The sequence below is a fragment of the Rhinolophus sinicus genome, chromosome 14 (genome assembly GCF_057876585.1).
Source record: "Rhinolophus sinicus isolate RSI-liver-muscle chromosome 14, RSI-T2T, whole genome shotgun sequence".
Lineage (NCBI taxonomy): Eukaryota > Metazoa > Chordata > Mammalia > Chiroptera > Rhinolophidae > Rhinolophus > Rhinolophus sinicus.
In genome coordinates, this window is record NC_142514.1 from 92085118 (window position 1) to 92098702 (window position 13585).

The 13585-nt window shown below is 44.1% G+C and overlaps 1 protein-coding gene across 3 annotated transcripts in view; it reads left to right on the plus strand.

Moving 5' to 3' along the window:
• SLC22A23 (solute carrier family 22 member 23) overlaps positions 1-13585 on the plus strand; it is a 182934-nt gene that overhangs the window by 82473 nt on the left and 86876 nt on the right. The window lies entirely within an intron of this gene.

Below are 13585 nucleotides of genomic sequence, written 5' to 3' on the forward strand. Positions count from 1 at the left end.
CCTTTAGTCACCTTGACCTCACTGGAGCCCAGTGATGGGATTCTCACTTGACAGGCTTTGGGCAATGGGTGAAGACAGAACCAGAAGTTTCTGGATGAGGCTGAGACAGTATAGTAGGACTTAGTGTTCAAGAAAATGACTCAGCCCAGTGAGAAAGACGCGGAGACCAGTGGCTGGGTTTTGCCGTGTTCTAAGCAGAGGGAAAGGTAGTTGCTCAAATAAGTCCCAATCAAGGTCATTGGCTACATTGGGCAGGGAGTGTCTGTTCCCTTTTTCACCTCATGTGACTAGTCTTTAAGTGCCAACAAATAGTCAGGAGTCCTTCAACTGACTGACTGCCTGCTAATGCCAGTCTCCTGATGTTGAGACATGCTTCTGGACCTGTGAAGGGGTTGCACATAGTGTCAGAGTAACGTCCTACCTTTTGGTGGGGCTAGGGGTTCAGCCAGTGCACCGCCAAGGAAACCCAAAGCAGGGAAACTGGCTGTTTGATAGCACAAGAAAAAGTTTTTCTTTCAGAAAGCCTCCCATTAAAACTATTTTATCACTGAAAAAAAAAAAAAAAAGAGCAGCCACTAGAAAATCTGACCTAGGATTCATGCTACCCCCTTCTACTGCCACCACTGGCTTTGTGACTTTGGGCACCCTGGGACCTCCCTGAGCCTCAGTTTGCCCATCTGTCCGATGGGAATACTAATGTTTTTCTCTCAGGGCTCTTATGAGCCTGTGTTGTAAAGCTGTGTAGTGAGTACCTGGCGCCTTCTCTCCACTCTCCATGACCCAGATGCATCTCAGTCTTGGCTGGGGTGGCCATGGGCCTGCACTGCTTTCTGGGAGTTTTTGGAAATAAGATGACCACAGAGCTGTCTGCACGCACTGTTGAGGCCAAGTTCTGAGGCCACAGAATGGCCCTGCAAGTGCCATCAGGCCTGGCCCACCAATGCCTGACATGATGGTGTATAGAAATAGACATTTTCAGTGATGACCAATAGTCAATGATGGCCAAAGGATGAAGCTTTGAATACCCAATTAAATGCCTGACCCTCATCCTGCCTCGAAAGTTTGGTGTCCGGACTGTTCTAGAAATGTACTTTGAATTTCTGAAACATGATGTTCTTGAATTTCTGAGAGTGATATCCTTGCCACTGAAGCAGCTGTGACTTCCAACAAGCCCAGAGAAGCCAAAAGCTCCATGGAAAAGAGCAATTTCTTTGAGCTTCACAAGCACTTTCTCTAAAGGTTTGGTGTCTGGTGAAGGAGGGCAGAGCTGTTCCATCAGGGGTTCATGGGACTCACTGAACGACGGATCGCCACGTTTGTGTATAGGGAGATCCTGCTCATCGGCTCACTGCCTGAGACACTGATCACCCCCTGCCTTTTCGTTCTGGAGGAAATAGCTAGGGTGAATCCTGCAACACTGACAAATCTCAACGAAGTTTTATTTTTTGAGTAGAGGATGGGGTGGGGCATAGAGGCCACTTGCTGAACCGAAATTTCACTTACGTTTGCTAGGCTCCCTGTATCCCAAGGTCCATGTGGCTTCAGCTGGGCCTGAGCTCTGATTTAGAAGTTCTCTAAGAGTGATATTTTGGGCGGGTGTTTTGCTTGGGAGGAAGGTCTGAGTGAGTTTTGTGCACTTCAGCAATTATAAAGTTCCTATAGAAGTATTTTTGCATGTGAGGTATCTTGAGTAGCAAATAATTCAGGAAAAGTTAGTTTTCATATGATACTGATGGTAATAATAATAATTAAGTTATTTATTTAGTCTGGAACTGTACTGGACAGTTGGACATATTAACCCTCTTCCCCCACAATACTGTTAGTAAAATATTGAGCACCACTTAACAAATGGGAATACCGTGGCTCAAAAAGTGGACCAAGGCCACACAGCCTTACTGTGATGCAGCTGTAGCTCATAACCAGGTCTTTCTCACTCTGACTCCCAGGGTCCTTCCATCATTTCCTCTACTGTTTCATTGTGCCATAAACCTCCAATACACTCATAACTACTATGACAAGTTAAAGGAGTCAAAGAAGTTAAGTGAGTAAAAAAATAAGAAACCAACATGTCTTGGTTGACAAATTAATACGTTGTTTTAAAGATAAAGTTTTCTAGTTTCCATTTTCCTTTTGCCTCCAATGTTCCCAGAAGAATGAAGAATAAAGAGGTTTACATTACAGACCTGATGACTAATTTTTTAAATTAAATTTACTGGGGTGACATTGGTTAGTAAAATTATATAGGTTTCAAATGTACATTTCTATAGTACATCATCTATATATTGCATTGTGTGTTCACCACCCAGAGTCAGTTCTCCTTCCATCACCATTATTTGACCCCCTTTTCCCTCTTCTATCTCCCTCCCTCCCCCCTTACCTGCTGGTAACCATTAAACTGTTGTCTGTATCTGTGAGTTTTTGTTTCTTTGTTTGTCTTGTTCCTTTGTCGCTTTCAATGTTATGTCCCATATGAGTAAAGTCATATGTTTCTTTTTCTTTTTATTTATTTATTGGGGTGACAATTGTTAGTAAAATTACATAGATTTCAGGTGTACAATTCTATATTACATCATCTATAAATCCCATTGTGTGTTCACCACCCAGAGTCAGTTCTCCTTCCATCACCATATATTTGATCCCCTTTACCCTCGTCTCCCACCCACCCCCTTACCCTCTGGTAACCACTAAACTATTGTCTGTGTCTGTGAGTTTTTGTTTCTGATTTGTTTGTCTTCTTCTTTTGCTGTTTTTGGTTTATATACCACATATCAGTGAAATCGTATGGTTCTCTGCTTTTTCTGTCTGACTAATTTCACTTAGCATTATACTCTCAAGATCCATCCATGTTGTCACAAATGTTCCTATATCATCTTTTCTTACCGCCGAATAGTATTCCATTGTGTATATATACCACAACCAAAATGTCCTTTGGTAGATGAATAGATATGTTTCTCTTTCTATCTGACTAATTTCTCTTAGCATGATAATGTCAAGATCCATCCATGTTGTCACAAATGGCACTGTTTCATCTTTTCTTATGGCCGAGTAATATTCCATTGTATATATTTACCACATCTTCTTTATCCAGTCATCTATCGGACACTTTGGTTGTTTCTGTATCTTGGCCACCGTGAATAATGCTGCAATGAACATAGGGATACATGTATTTTTACAGATAACTGTTTGCAGATTTTTGGGGTAGATACCCAGAAGAAGGATTGCTGGGTCATATGGTAATTCTATTCTTAATTTTTTGAGGAAACTCCATACTGTTTTCCACAGTGGTTGTACCAATATACATTGCCACCAGCAGTGTGAGTGGGTTCCTTTTTCTCCACAGCCTCTCCAACACTAGTTATTATTCGTCTTGATGATGATAACAATTCTAACAGGTGTGAGGTGGTTTTGTTTTGCATTTCCCTAATAGCTAGTTAATTGAGCCTTTTTTCATGTATCTGTTGGCCATTTGTATGTCTTCTTGAAAAAAGTGTCTTTTCAGCTCCTCTGCCCATTTTTTAATTGGATTATTTGTTTTTCATTGTTGGGTTGTATGAGTTCTTTATATATTTTAGATATTAGCCCCTAATTAGAGGCATTGTTTGCAAATATCTTCTCCCACTCAGTTGGTTGCCTCTTTATTTTGTCGATGGTTTCTTTTGCTGTGCAGCTTTTTAGTTTGATATAATCCCATTCATTTATTTTTGCTTTTACTTCCCTTGTCTTTGAAGTCAAACTCATAAAATGCTTGTTGAACCTAACATCCATAAGTTTAGTACCTATTTTTTTTTTGTACAGTTTATTGTTTCAGGTCTTATGTTTAGGTCTTTGATCCATTTTGAGTTAATTTTGGTATATACTGACAGATAGCAATCTAGTTTCATTCTTTTGCACATGGCTTTCCAATTTTCCAGCATCATTTATTGAGGAGGCTTTCTTTTCTCCATTGTATGTTTTTGGCTCCTTTGTCGAAAATTATCTGCCATATATATGTGGGTTTATTTCTGGGTTCTCAATTCTGCTCCATTGGTCTGTGTGTCTGTTTTTCTGCCAGTACCATGCTGTTTTGATTATTGTCGCTTTGTAGTATAAATTGGAGTGAGGGAGTGTGATACGTCCAGGCTTGTTCTTTTTTCTTAGGCTTGCTTGGCTATTTGGGGTCTGTAGTGATTCCATAGAAACCTGATGTTTTTTGTTCTATTTCTTGAAAAAATGCCATTGGGATTTTTATGGGGATTGCATTACATCTGTATATTGCTTTGAGAAATATGGCCATTTTAACTATGTTTATTCTTCCAATCTATGAACATGGACTATCTTTGTGTCTTATAGTTTTCAGCATATAGGTCCTTCACATAGTTTAAGTTTATTCCTAGGTATTTTATATTTTTTGTTGCAATTGCAAAAGGAATTGTTTTTTTCATTTCTTTTTCTGAACTTTCATTGTCAGTAGATAGAAATACAATGGATTTTTGTATGTTGATTTTGTATCCTGCAACTTTACTGTATTTGTTTATTGTTTCTAATAGTTTTCTGGTGGAATCTTCAGAGTTTTCTATGTAAAGAATCATGTCATCTGCAAAAAGTGGTAATTTAACTTCCTAATTCCCAGTTTGGATGCCTTTTATTGGTTTCTCTTGCCTGATTGCTCTGGCAAGGGCTTCCAATACTATGTTGAATAAAAGTGGTGATAGGGGGCATACCTGTCTTGTTTCTAATTTTAGAGAAAAAGCTTTCAGTTTTTCTTCATTAAGTGTATTAGCAGACGGTCTGTGATATATGTCCTTTATTATGTTGAGGTACTTTCCTTCTATACCCATTTTATTAAGTGTTTTGATCATAATGGATGTTGTATCTTGTCAAATGCTTTTTCTGCGTCTATTGATATAATCATGATTTTTATCTTTTATTTTGCTTATGTGGTGCATCACATTGATCAATTTGCATTTGTTGAACCATCCTTGTGCCCCTGGAAGGAACCCCACTTGATCATGATGTATTATTTTTTTAATGTATTGTTGTTATATTCTATTGGCTAGTATTTTCTTTGGAATTTTTGCAGATGACAAATTTTTTAATTTTTTAAAATTTTCAGAAAAAATAACCCTGAACACATGGCCCAACACTCGCCTTATGGTAACAACAGAAAATAATGTTTTAAGTGAGATTATTATGGAAAAACCATGATAGTTTCCACTGTTATAGGTTTAATCTATGTTCTTTAATATTTAATTACTTGCCAGAAACACTGTGAAATAGAGAATGTATACTCTCCCCGGCAGGTGTCCCTGCCACCTTTGCCCACTGCTACATTCTCAGTGCCTGAGCCATGCCAGATGCACAGTGGGGACGCAGGAGAGATACTTAGTGACTGATGGGGCCTGATCTAGAAGTCAGTATTTCAGGACATCCTGTTCTTTGCTCAAAGCACTGTGCCGAGGTAGGTTTCTTGTGGCCTCCTCCTGTGTTTTCCTGAACCGTAATGGGGAATAGAGGGTCCATCCATCTGTAGCTGCATCAGTCACAGTTGCACCTTATTCCCTTACTCCTTTCATTTCCCCTTAGCTTCCAGGTATTGGATTGCTCCCAGGAACTCTGAACGTCTTTCTCCTCCCTCTAATCCCCTCCCCACTCCACAGCCAGAGTGACCTTCCTAAAACCACACCCATTATTCTTCTGCTTCAGGTCCTTTCAGTGACCCCAGAGTCCAAGCTAACCCAGGCCCCTCGGACAGTGGGCTGACTCGGCACCCTCCTGCCACTCCTTGTCCTGCACTTCCCCTCCAGGGCCATTGTGAGCGGTGGCCCAGGCACTGGTGTAGGACGTCTCCTCCTCTGACAGCCTCCTTGGCCTAGAGCTGCTCCTGCTCCAGCTGCTCCTTCAAGGATGAGCTACATGCACTGCCCCTTAACATGCAGCAGTGGGCTCACCTCCTGACACTCTCCCTCACCTCTGTGTGGAATTTAAATGCCATTCCTGTGGCCTCTCTTCCCACACTGTGAGCAGAGCACCTGAACGAGTGTAACTAAATCGTGTGGTATGAGTGGAGCCCCTGGGACAGGTGTAAACGCATCCTGTGGTGTGAGCAGGGCACCCAGCCCAAGTGTGATCTTGTTTCACAGTGTGAGCAAGGTGCCCAGGCCCAAGTGTGTCCTCATCACACAGTGTGAGCAGGGTACCTAGGACAGGTGTGACCTCATCACATAGTGCAAGCATCCATAACAGGAGTGACCTTGTCCCACAGTGCTTTACCAGCAGTGGCCCTGATTCCTTTTTTTGGTTTTTTTGTTTTGTTTTGTTTTTTTTTTTTTTACAGAAGGGAATGAATATGAAAGATCCTTATCCAGGGAGTTTGAAAATCTCGATCTTGGTCCTGAAGTGAGGACTTTATTATCGATGTAATGTAGGGTACTTTACTTCAAAGAGCAAATCCTCAGCTTTTTAAAACAAAAAATGAAATTGTGCCTATTCTGTGTTACCTAGTCACTACAGGCATCCAATGCACGCATGTGCAGGAAGGTTTTTCTAAACTGAAAAACTCTATTCTATCCACGTGTTTGGTGGCACCATCAGAACACTTGCCATTCATTTCCAAGAAAGATAATGCATATTTGTGTGTGGATTGGACAATGAACTTTCTTCTTCATATGTGCCTTATCTTTGTCCCATCCCAAAGGGGCTTGTGAAAATGCCCAGAAGTGGCATGATTCGGTGAGATGCAAGGGCTGGGCTGAGTCCTCTGTGCCGGGCTCACAAGCCAGGCCACGTAGTCAGCACTCATCTCAGCCACCAACTAGCCCAGACTTGAAACTCATGGCTTCAAGTTGAAGAATGTCTTTTGGCTGTGCCTGCTAGGTCGCTGATGCCTTTTGGGGTCAGCTGGTCCCTGGCTCTGCCCCATGTCCCTGTGTCCTCTCAGAAATGTAAGGCTCGTACCTCTGAGTGACCAGGACTGGAGGGGTGGGGGCAGTGGAGTAATCGCTGAAGTGGAGCCCAGCAGAGGCCAAAATAGGCGGCTCCCACCACCGCCCCTGGAAAAGCTCCCTTCTTTCTCCCTGGGGCATGGTGATGGTTGGAACAAGAATGGCTAGTTGTAGTGCTGTGGTTATCCTTTTTGAGTGTCATTGTCCTAGGATGAAAGCAGGCAGGCTCCTCTGGGAGTACTAGGGGTGCCAAGTCCTAGTCTGGGTGTGGCTGCTAGGCCCCCACACTGGACCCGGGGCTCACTGCAGGCAGGAGCCTGTCTTATCAAGGTGATCCCCGACATCCAGGCAGTCAGTGGGCGCTGAGCCCATATTCCTGCCTATTCCTTCTCTTTGCCCCTTCCCTTCCTGTCACCTCCTCCCTCCCAGCCTCTCCTCAGCCTGTGTTCTGGGGCATCACGGTTCCCTGACAAGGAAAGCTGCTGAAGCTGCAACATCCTATTTGGGCCATGTCTTATGTCCTGTTTTGGCTGGTGGCCCTGGTCCCTGGGACAGAGCCCCACAGGCCCCTTTCTGCTGGCCATTGGCTGTGATGTCACATGGACTGAGCTCTCTGAGCTTCTCCTCTGCTGCTGAGCTCGGTGAGGACAGGTGAGCCAGGTCTGCAGGAGGAAAACAACTGACTGGTGGAAGGGAGTTGCAACTGTTTGTGTTTTTTGTTTTGTTTTGAAATGACAGGAACTTAAGTCACAGAAAAAAAGTGCCACTGCCTAAGTGTCCTGCACCTCATATCCTCAGTCGAGTGGAAAGCCCATTTATGATGCCCATGAGGAATTATGGGCAGTGGGCCACAGGATGGATCCTGGGGTAGCAATGAAGGGCCCTGGATAGACTTTCTCAGGACAGGGGCTATCACCTGTAATAAAGCATAGGAGCCAGGCTGCCGAGGCTGGCTGTGGACTACCAGGAGCCATGGCGGGCACAGATCTGGCCAAGTGCTGCCAGCGTGGTGGGAAGTAGGGTGAGAAGAATGTTAACAACAGAACAGGAAACTGTTCCCAGCTGACTGTTGGGCCAGGCAAGTGAGAATACAGATCAAAACTCAGTTCCTCGGCCTCTGAGCACTTTGTCATTGAAAGGCTGTTAATTGGCTGAGCCTGTTTAATATTTCATTCACACATGCACGTGGAAACGAAGAAGCTGGCAGAGAACTTTCCCCTCCACCCCCTTCCCCGTCTGAGAAACGGAGAGAAGGAGAGCCCAGGTCCATAACTGACAGACTGGGGATCTCCACCTGGCCCCGGAGTCTGGTCCCGGGCAGCCTTCCTAAAAAGATGGGTCTGGTGGCTTTTGCGGGCCATGGAGCCTGGCTCCATGAAAGATCCAAGAAGGAACACTGCCCTGGCCTGTTTAACAACTCTTTGGGTCAGGGACTTAAGTATACTTTAGGATGATAACTTTTTGTTGTTGTCGTTAGAGATTTACAGAGACTTTAATTTGCTGATATGCATACGAATCCTTGAGAAAGATGTACAGAATGTTTCCTCCTTGTTTCTCTGGTCTCTGCATGACAGCATGAGGCAGTGCGATATTGGGACTGGGGGTATTTTCTGTATCTGATTGCAGTTCCCTCAGGGTAGGGACTGTGTCTTTATGCTCTTGGCTATTAGCCTGGGAATTGGCTCATATGTCACACTTCACTAATGTTTACTGTACTTTTGTTATCTATTGAGATGAACTTTTATTTCATATTGCCCCCAAAATGTAATTCAACAGAAAGAGTACTGGAAACATATCTGTGGAGGGATTTTCATGGATTACATAGGGCTTACTGGTGCTAAGACTGTGCTTTGTAGAAAGGGAATGAGGTGTTGTTGATGAAATTGAGGATGGAAGGAGAAGTATGGAGCCCCAAACTCCAGAGTTTTAGAAATGGAACTGATGACAGGCATGGTCACCACCTCCTCTTGGGACCTTGACCTTTGTGACCTCGCTCGGCTGCTGACCTTTGGACACCTGCATCACTGACATGCTGGTCCTTACCTGGTCACTGTGATGCTGTTCCAGGGGACCCAAGGTGCTTGAAGCTATGAGAGAGAAGGACGGGATGTGGGATGAAATAGTCATTAGCACAGATTTAATTCATCCAACTTTTTTAAAGGATTTAAAAAATGATGTAGCAATTGTCAAGCTTCTTAAAAAGGGAGGGCTTGGGGGACCCAGCATCATGCCCTGTCGAAGTGCCATTTGGTTGGAGTTTTTGATAGAAAGGCAGTACAGTGGGTATGTTTTGTGAGATGCAGCCTCTTTGGGAGGGAAGCCCTGATTTAAATCACAGCTGGTTCAGGTCTAAGTCATTTGAGCAATTTAACTCCGGGCAAGCATAAAGTACATAGAAATAGAAGATACATGAACTATGGAAATGTAAAACATGGATGCTCTCTGTGGCCTGGACGTAGGGTGCCTCCAGCCTCACACTCCTCTGCTGCTGCATGCACCCTGCTCCCCCTCTTTGTTTCCCCAGCTCTTGGAGTCCCCTTCCTCCCATCCCAGGGAAGTCTCCTTCAGCTCGGCCCAGGCAGGATGTCCACATCTGCAGGAGTCTGTTGGAGGACAGCCACCTGTGTGGGGGTTGTCTGCACCTCTCTCCTGCCTCCATCATGGAGAGAGGGCTTAGCGCATGGTCCTCTTTGTTTCCTAAGTAACCAGGACAGTGTCTGAAACTTAGACAAGCACATAATGTAGGAATAAGTGGACACATGGAAACCTGTGGCGTGAGATTGTCAGGGTGGAGGAGGAAGAAGGGCCCTGAAACAACCTCCCCCTGCTACGCATTGAGCTGCTGCCTGAAATTTGACCCTGAGAATGTAATTCTCTATTTTAAGCCACAGGGACTTGACCCCTGAGAGTGGTAACACAACAAGCTCTGTGAATCACTCCCACCTCTCGGTGATTAGGTTTATCTAATTCTTCTGAAGGGACAGGGGATCGTGTGAGGATCCTTATGTGGGTAGAGTGGAGTAGGCACAGACTGAGGGCCAGAGCTCCCAAAGGCAAAGAGGCCTGCTTTACATTTTGGGGTTTATTTGTTTGGAGGGGGATTTTTTTATTGGGGTAAAATATGCGTAACATAAAATTTACCATTTTAACCCTTTTTACGTATACAAATCAATGGCATTAAGGACATTTACATTATTGCACTACCATTCCTTCATCTCCAGAATGTTTTCATCTTGCAAAACTGGAACTGTGTGCCCATTAGACTGTAACTTCTCACTCTTCCCCCCTACAGCCCCTGGCAGCCACCCTTCTACTTTATGTCTCAATGAATTTGATTACTCTAGGTATTTCATATAAATGGAATCCTACAGTATTTGTCCTTTTGTGGCTGGCTTATTTTACTGAGTGTAATGTCCTCACGGTTCTTCCATGTTGTAGCCAGTGTCAGAATTTCCTTCCTTTTTAGGGCTGTATAATAGTCCATTTATGTATATACCCTGTGTTGTTTATCCAGTCATCTATCAATGGACATTTGGATTAGTTCCAGTTTTTGGCTATTGTCAGTAATGCAACTTTGAAAATGAGTGTACAAATATCTTTCAATTATTTGGGGTATATATTCAGAAGTAGAATCTCTGGATCATATAGTAATTCTATGTTTAACTTTTTGAGGAAACTCCGTACTGTTTTCCACATTGGCTGCACCATTTTATGTTCCCACCAGCAGTGCACAAAGATTCCTATTTCTCCACATTCTTGCCATCCTCATGGATGTGAAGTGGTATCTCCCAGTGGGTTGTATTTGCATTGTACTCATGGTTAGTGGTGTTGAGTACCTTTCCACATGCTTATTGGCGATCTGTATATCTGCTTTGGTTTCCATTTTGTTTTAAACTTGTGCTCAAGATCCTTATTCAGGTAGGTATAATATCAATGTGTGTGACCTGCAAAGAAGCACTCAGTGATGGAAGGTAAGTGTGCCAGACCCGCTAGCTTAACTCAGCAGCATCTGTTACCTGCCCAACGGCACGAATCTTCAGTGACATGCTCGTGCTTGCACTGCCCTGGAGTCGGATGAGACTCAGGTGCTGTTTTCCTCACTTCCCCTTCTCAGTGCCCATCCGTTGCTGTTGAAATGATTTGTGATTCTGGATGTGGCCTCTGTTGCCTCTTACCTGCCTCTGTGTGGCACCAAATGAACGAAAGTTTTCTTCTTTGCAGTTGTGTAACTTGGACTCCTTGTCCTCCTGTCATCCTAAGTGACTGAGGTGCACAGGGGTGGGGAGATGGGAAGGAAGGGACGCTGAACCTGACGCAGAAACACCACAGTGTGGGGACCTTGTTCAGATGATGTGGGGGGACAGAAAGCAAAAGCCACCCTGGATACTGTACCCAAGGGGAGGTAAAGCTTCCCTTTGAATCGGCAATGTCTGCAAATGCCGCCAGCCTCCCAAAGGCAATTCCTGCTCTCATTTTCCTCATCAGAGCTGTGACTCCTTCTGGTGTTGTCATTGGTTGATGAAACAGAAACCCTCCTGTGGACCCTTTGATACTGATAACCAAACCGTTTGCTCAGCCTCTTCTGCACAGGCCCTGTTCCAGGAGTTAGTGCCTCTGCTGGGAACTCTCCTCCCCGCCCCCCTCCTCCCCCTCCCCATCATCCTGTCCCCATCACCCACAGAAAGGACAGTCCTACTTACTTTCCCCTTAAAGTCAAGTTCAAATGCTGCTTCCTCTGAGAAGTCATCCCCAGGGTCACTCCCTCGTTTGCACTCCCAGCACAGGTGTCACACCAGTTACGGGTGTCACACCCAGTGCATTTTGTCTCATAGGCATGAGTCTCCTCCATCAGACTGTCAGTCCCCTGAGGCCAGCAGTGCAGCTTACTCATTTTGGCATCTCCCCTGACAAAGCACTACTGCAAATTCCTTTCTAAATAAGTGAATGGGGCACATTTATTATGCATAGCCATCCTTCCATTTTTCTTTATTCACCATTATTCAGGGTTTTCTCTGGGTTGAGAGCTGGGCATGGGATGTTGAATAAGAACTCAGTTACTAAACTCAAGAAACTTTTACATTGGTAACCAGAAAGATCAGTTCTAAATTTTTATTTATGACATGCTTTTAAATGTCTTTTCAGTGTTTAGAAAGAGGTAAAGAACCTCCAGTATATGGAGTTCCGTTTTTGAAATAGTTGACATCTGTAGCTAATGCAGCGTGTAGGAAGCTAAGAAAAACAGCCCTACTCTGTGCTTAGAGTGATTTCCCCATGCTGATTGGTAAGGGGAATATCTGTGTACTATTGCCAAGCCACTTGCTTACACATAAGAAGCAATCTGGATAATTATTGGCAAAGATTTCATGAGGCTGTGACAAGTCCTCCCAACTAATGGTTTGTGCTGGCAGTTTTGCAGTGCAATTGACCTTTGCTTAAGGTAAGGAAGGATTTGTTTGGCAAAAACAATGGTAAATATTCCCATGGCATTTAAATGCTGCTGAATTTTTGAGACTCTGGGAATGTGACGTGGGCACTACACAAGATGTGAGTGTCTCGTACAGTGCCTGCCTTGTTCCTTGTCCTGTTTTGGTTTTGTCTTCCAGGCTGCATTGCTAGGTCGTCTGCTTAAAGACTGTGTGTGCCAAGGTGCCAGAGCCTCTAGGTTTGTCACAGTGGTTGGAAACTAGAAGCTTGTGCCTATCTTAGAGGTAGCTCTTGGCATCACTGTGTCCATGAATTGACCTTTGAAGGTGCCATTGTCCATCTTAGAAATGGGGCTAATACTTGATATCCTTATTTATAGGATTTGGTGAGGTGATGTGTCTAAACATGCCTTGAAGGGCTTGGGTGTAACTGCGCCCCTTATCATGTGTAGTTGTTGATATCACAGGCCTGATTTCAAAACCCAGAGACCCAAGCCACCTAGTCCTCACTGCGAGCTGATGAGGAGGAAGATGGCACGGTTACAACAGGCGTCCAGACTTGGGAAGAAATGTCCTACGCAGATGGGGTCCTGGCCAGTGGGTTCAGTTCTAAAATAAACACTCCTATGTCTTGAGATGATTTGCCCAGTGAAATGGAGAAGCTTATGGGAGGGTGGTATGGAATGGCTAAGTTTAGGGGCAGCTGTATTTCCAGAAGCAGATGAGGAAGTGAGAGGCTGCCAAGATCACTCCCCTGAGATTGCCCCTTCCTGAGAAAGTTACTGCCATCTTCAAGATGGGAGTGTAGCCCTTCAACCTTGCAGGCGTTTAGGCAGGATTTAATACACTGTTTTATGATCCAATTCTGTCAACTGTTTAGTTGCTCACCATTTCCTGTTGAAATTTCCAGTAGCCAGCAGTCCAAATCCCAAGGGCTGGCACGCTTACAGAAGGCACTCAGAAGCAACATGTGTGCTTTGATTTCTTTTATTATTAACTATGAAATATTTCTGACATCAAATATCTGTGTACACACTACCCAGACTCAGAGCAAAGCATTATTAGTATAGTCCAACCCTCTTACCCACGTCGTCTTCCTCCCCACTCTTTCCAGAGTCATCTGCATTGCTGTCTGTTATTTCCATGAATTTCCTTTAGTGTTTACCCTTCTGTATTCATTCCTAAGCAGTATTAGAATGCTGGATCGTACCATTTTGCCTTTTAAAAATAGACTTTGTATCA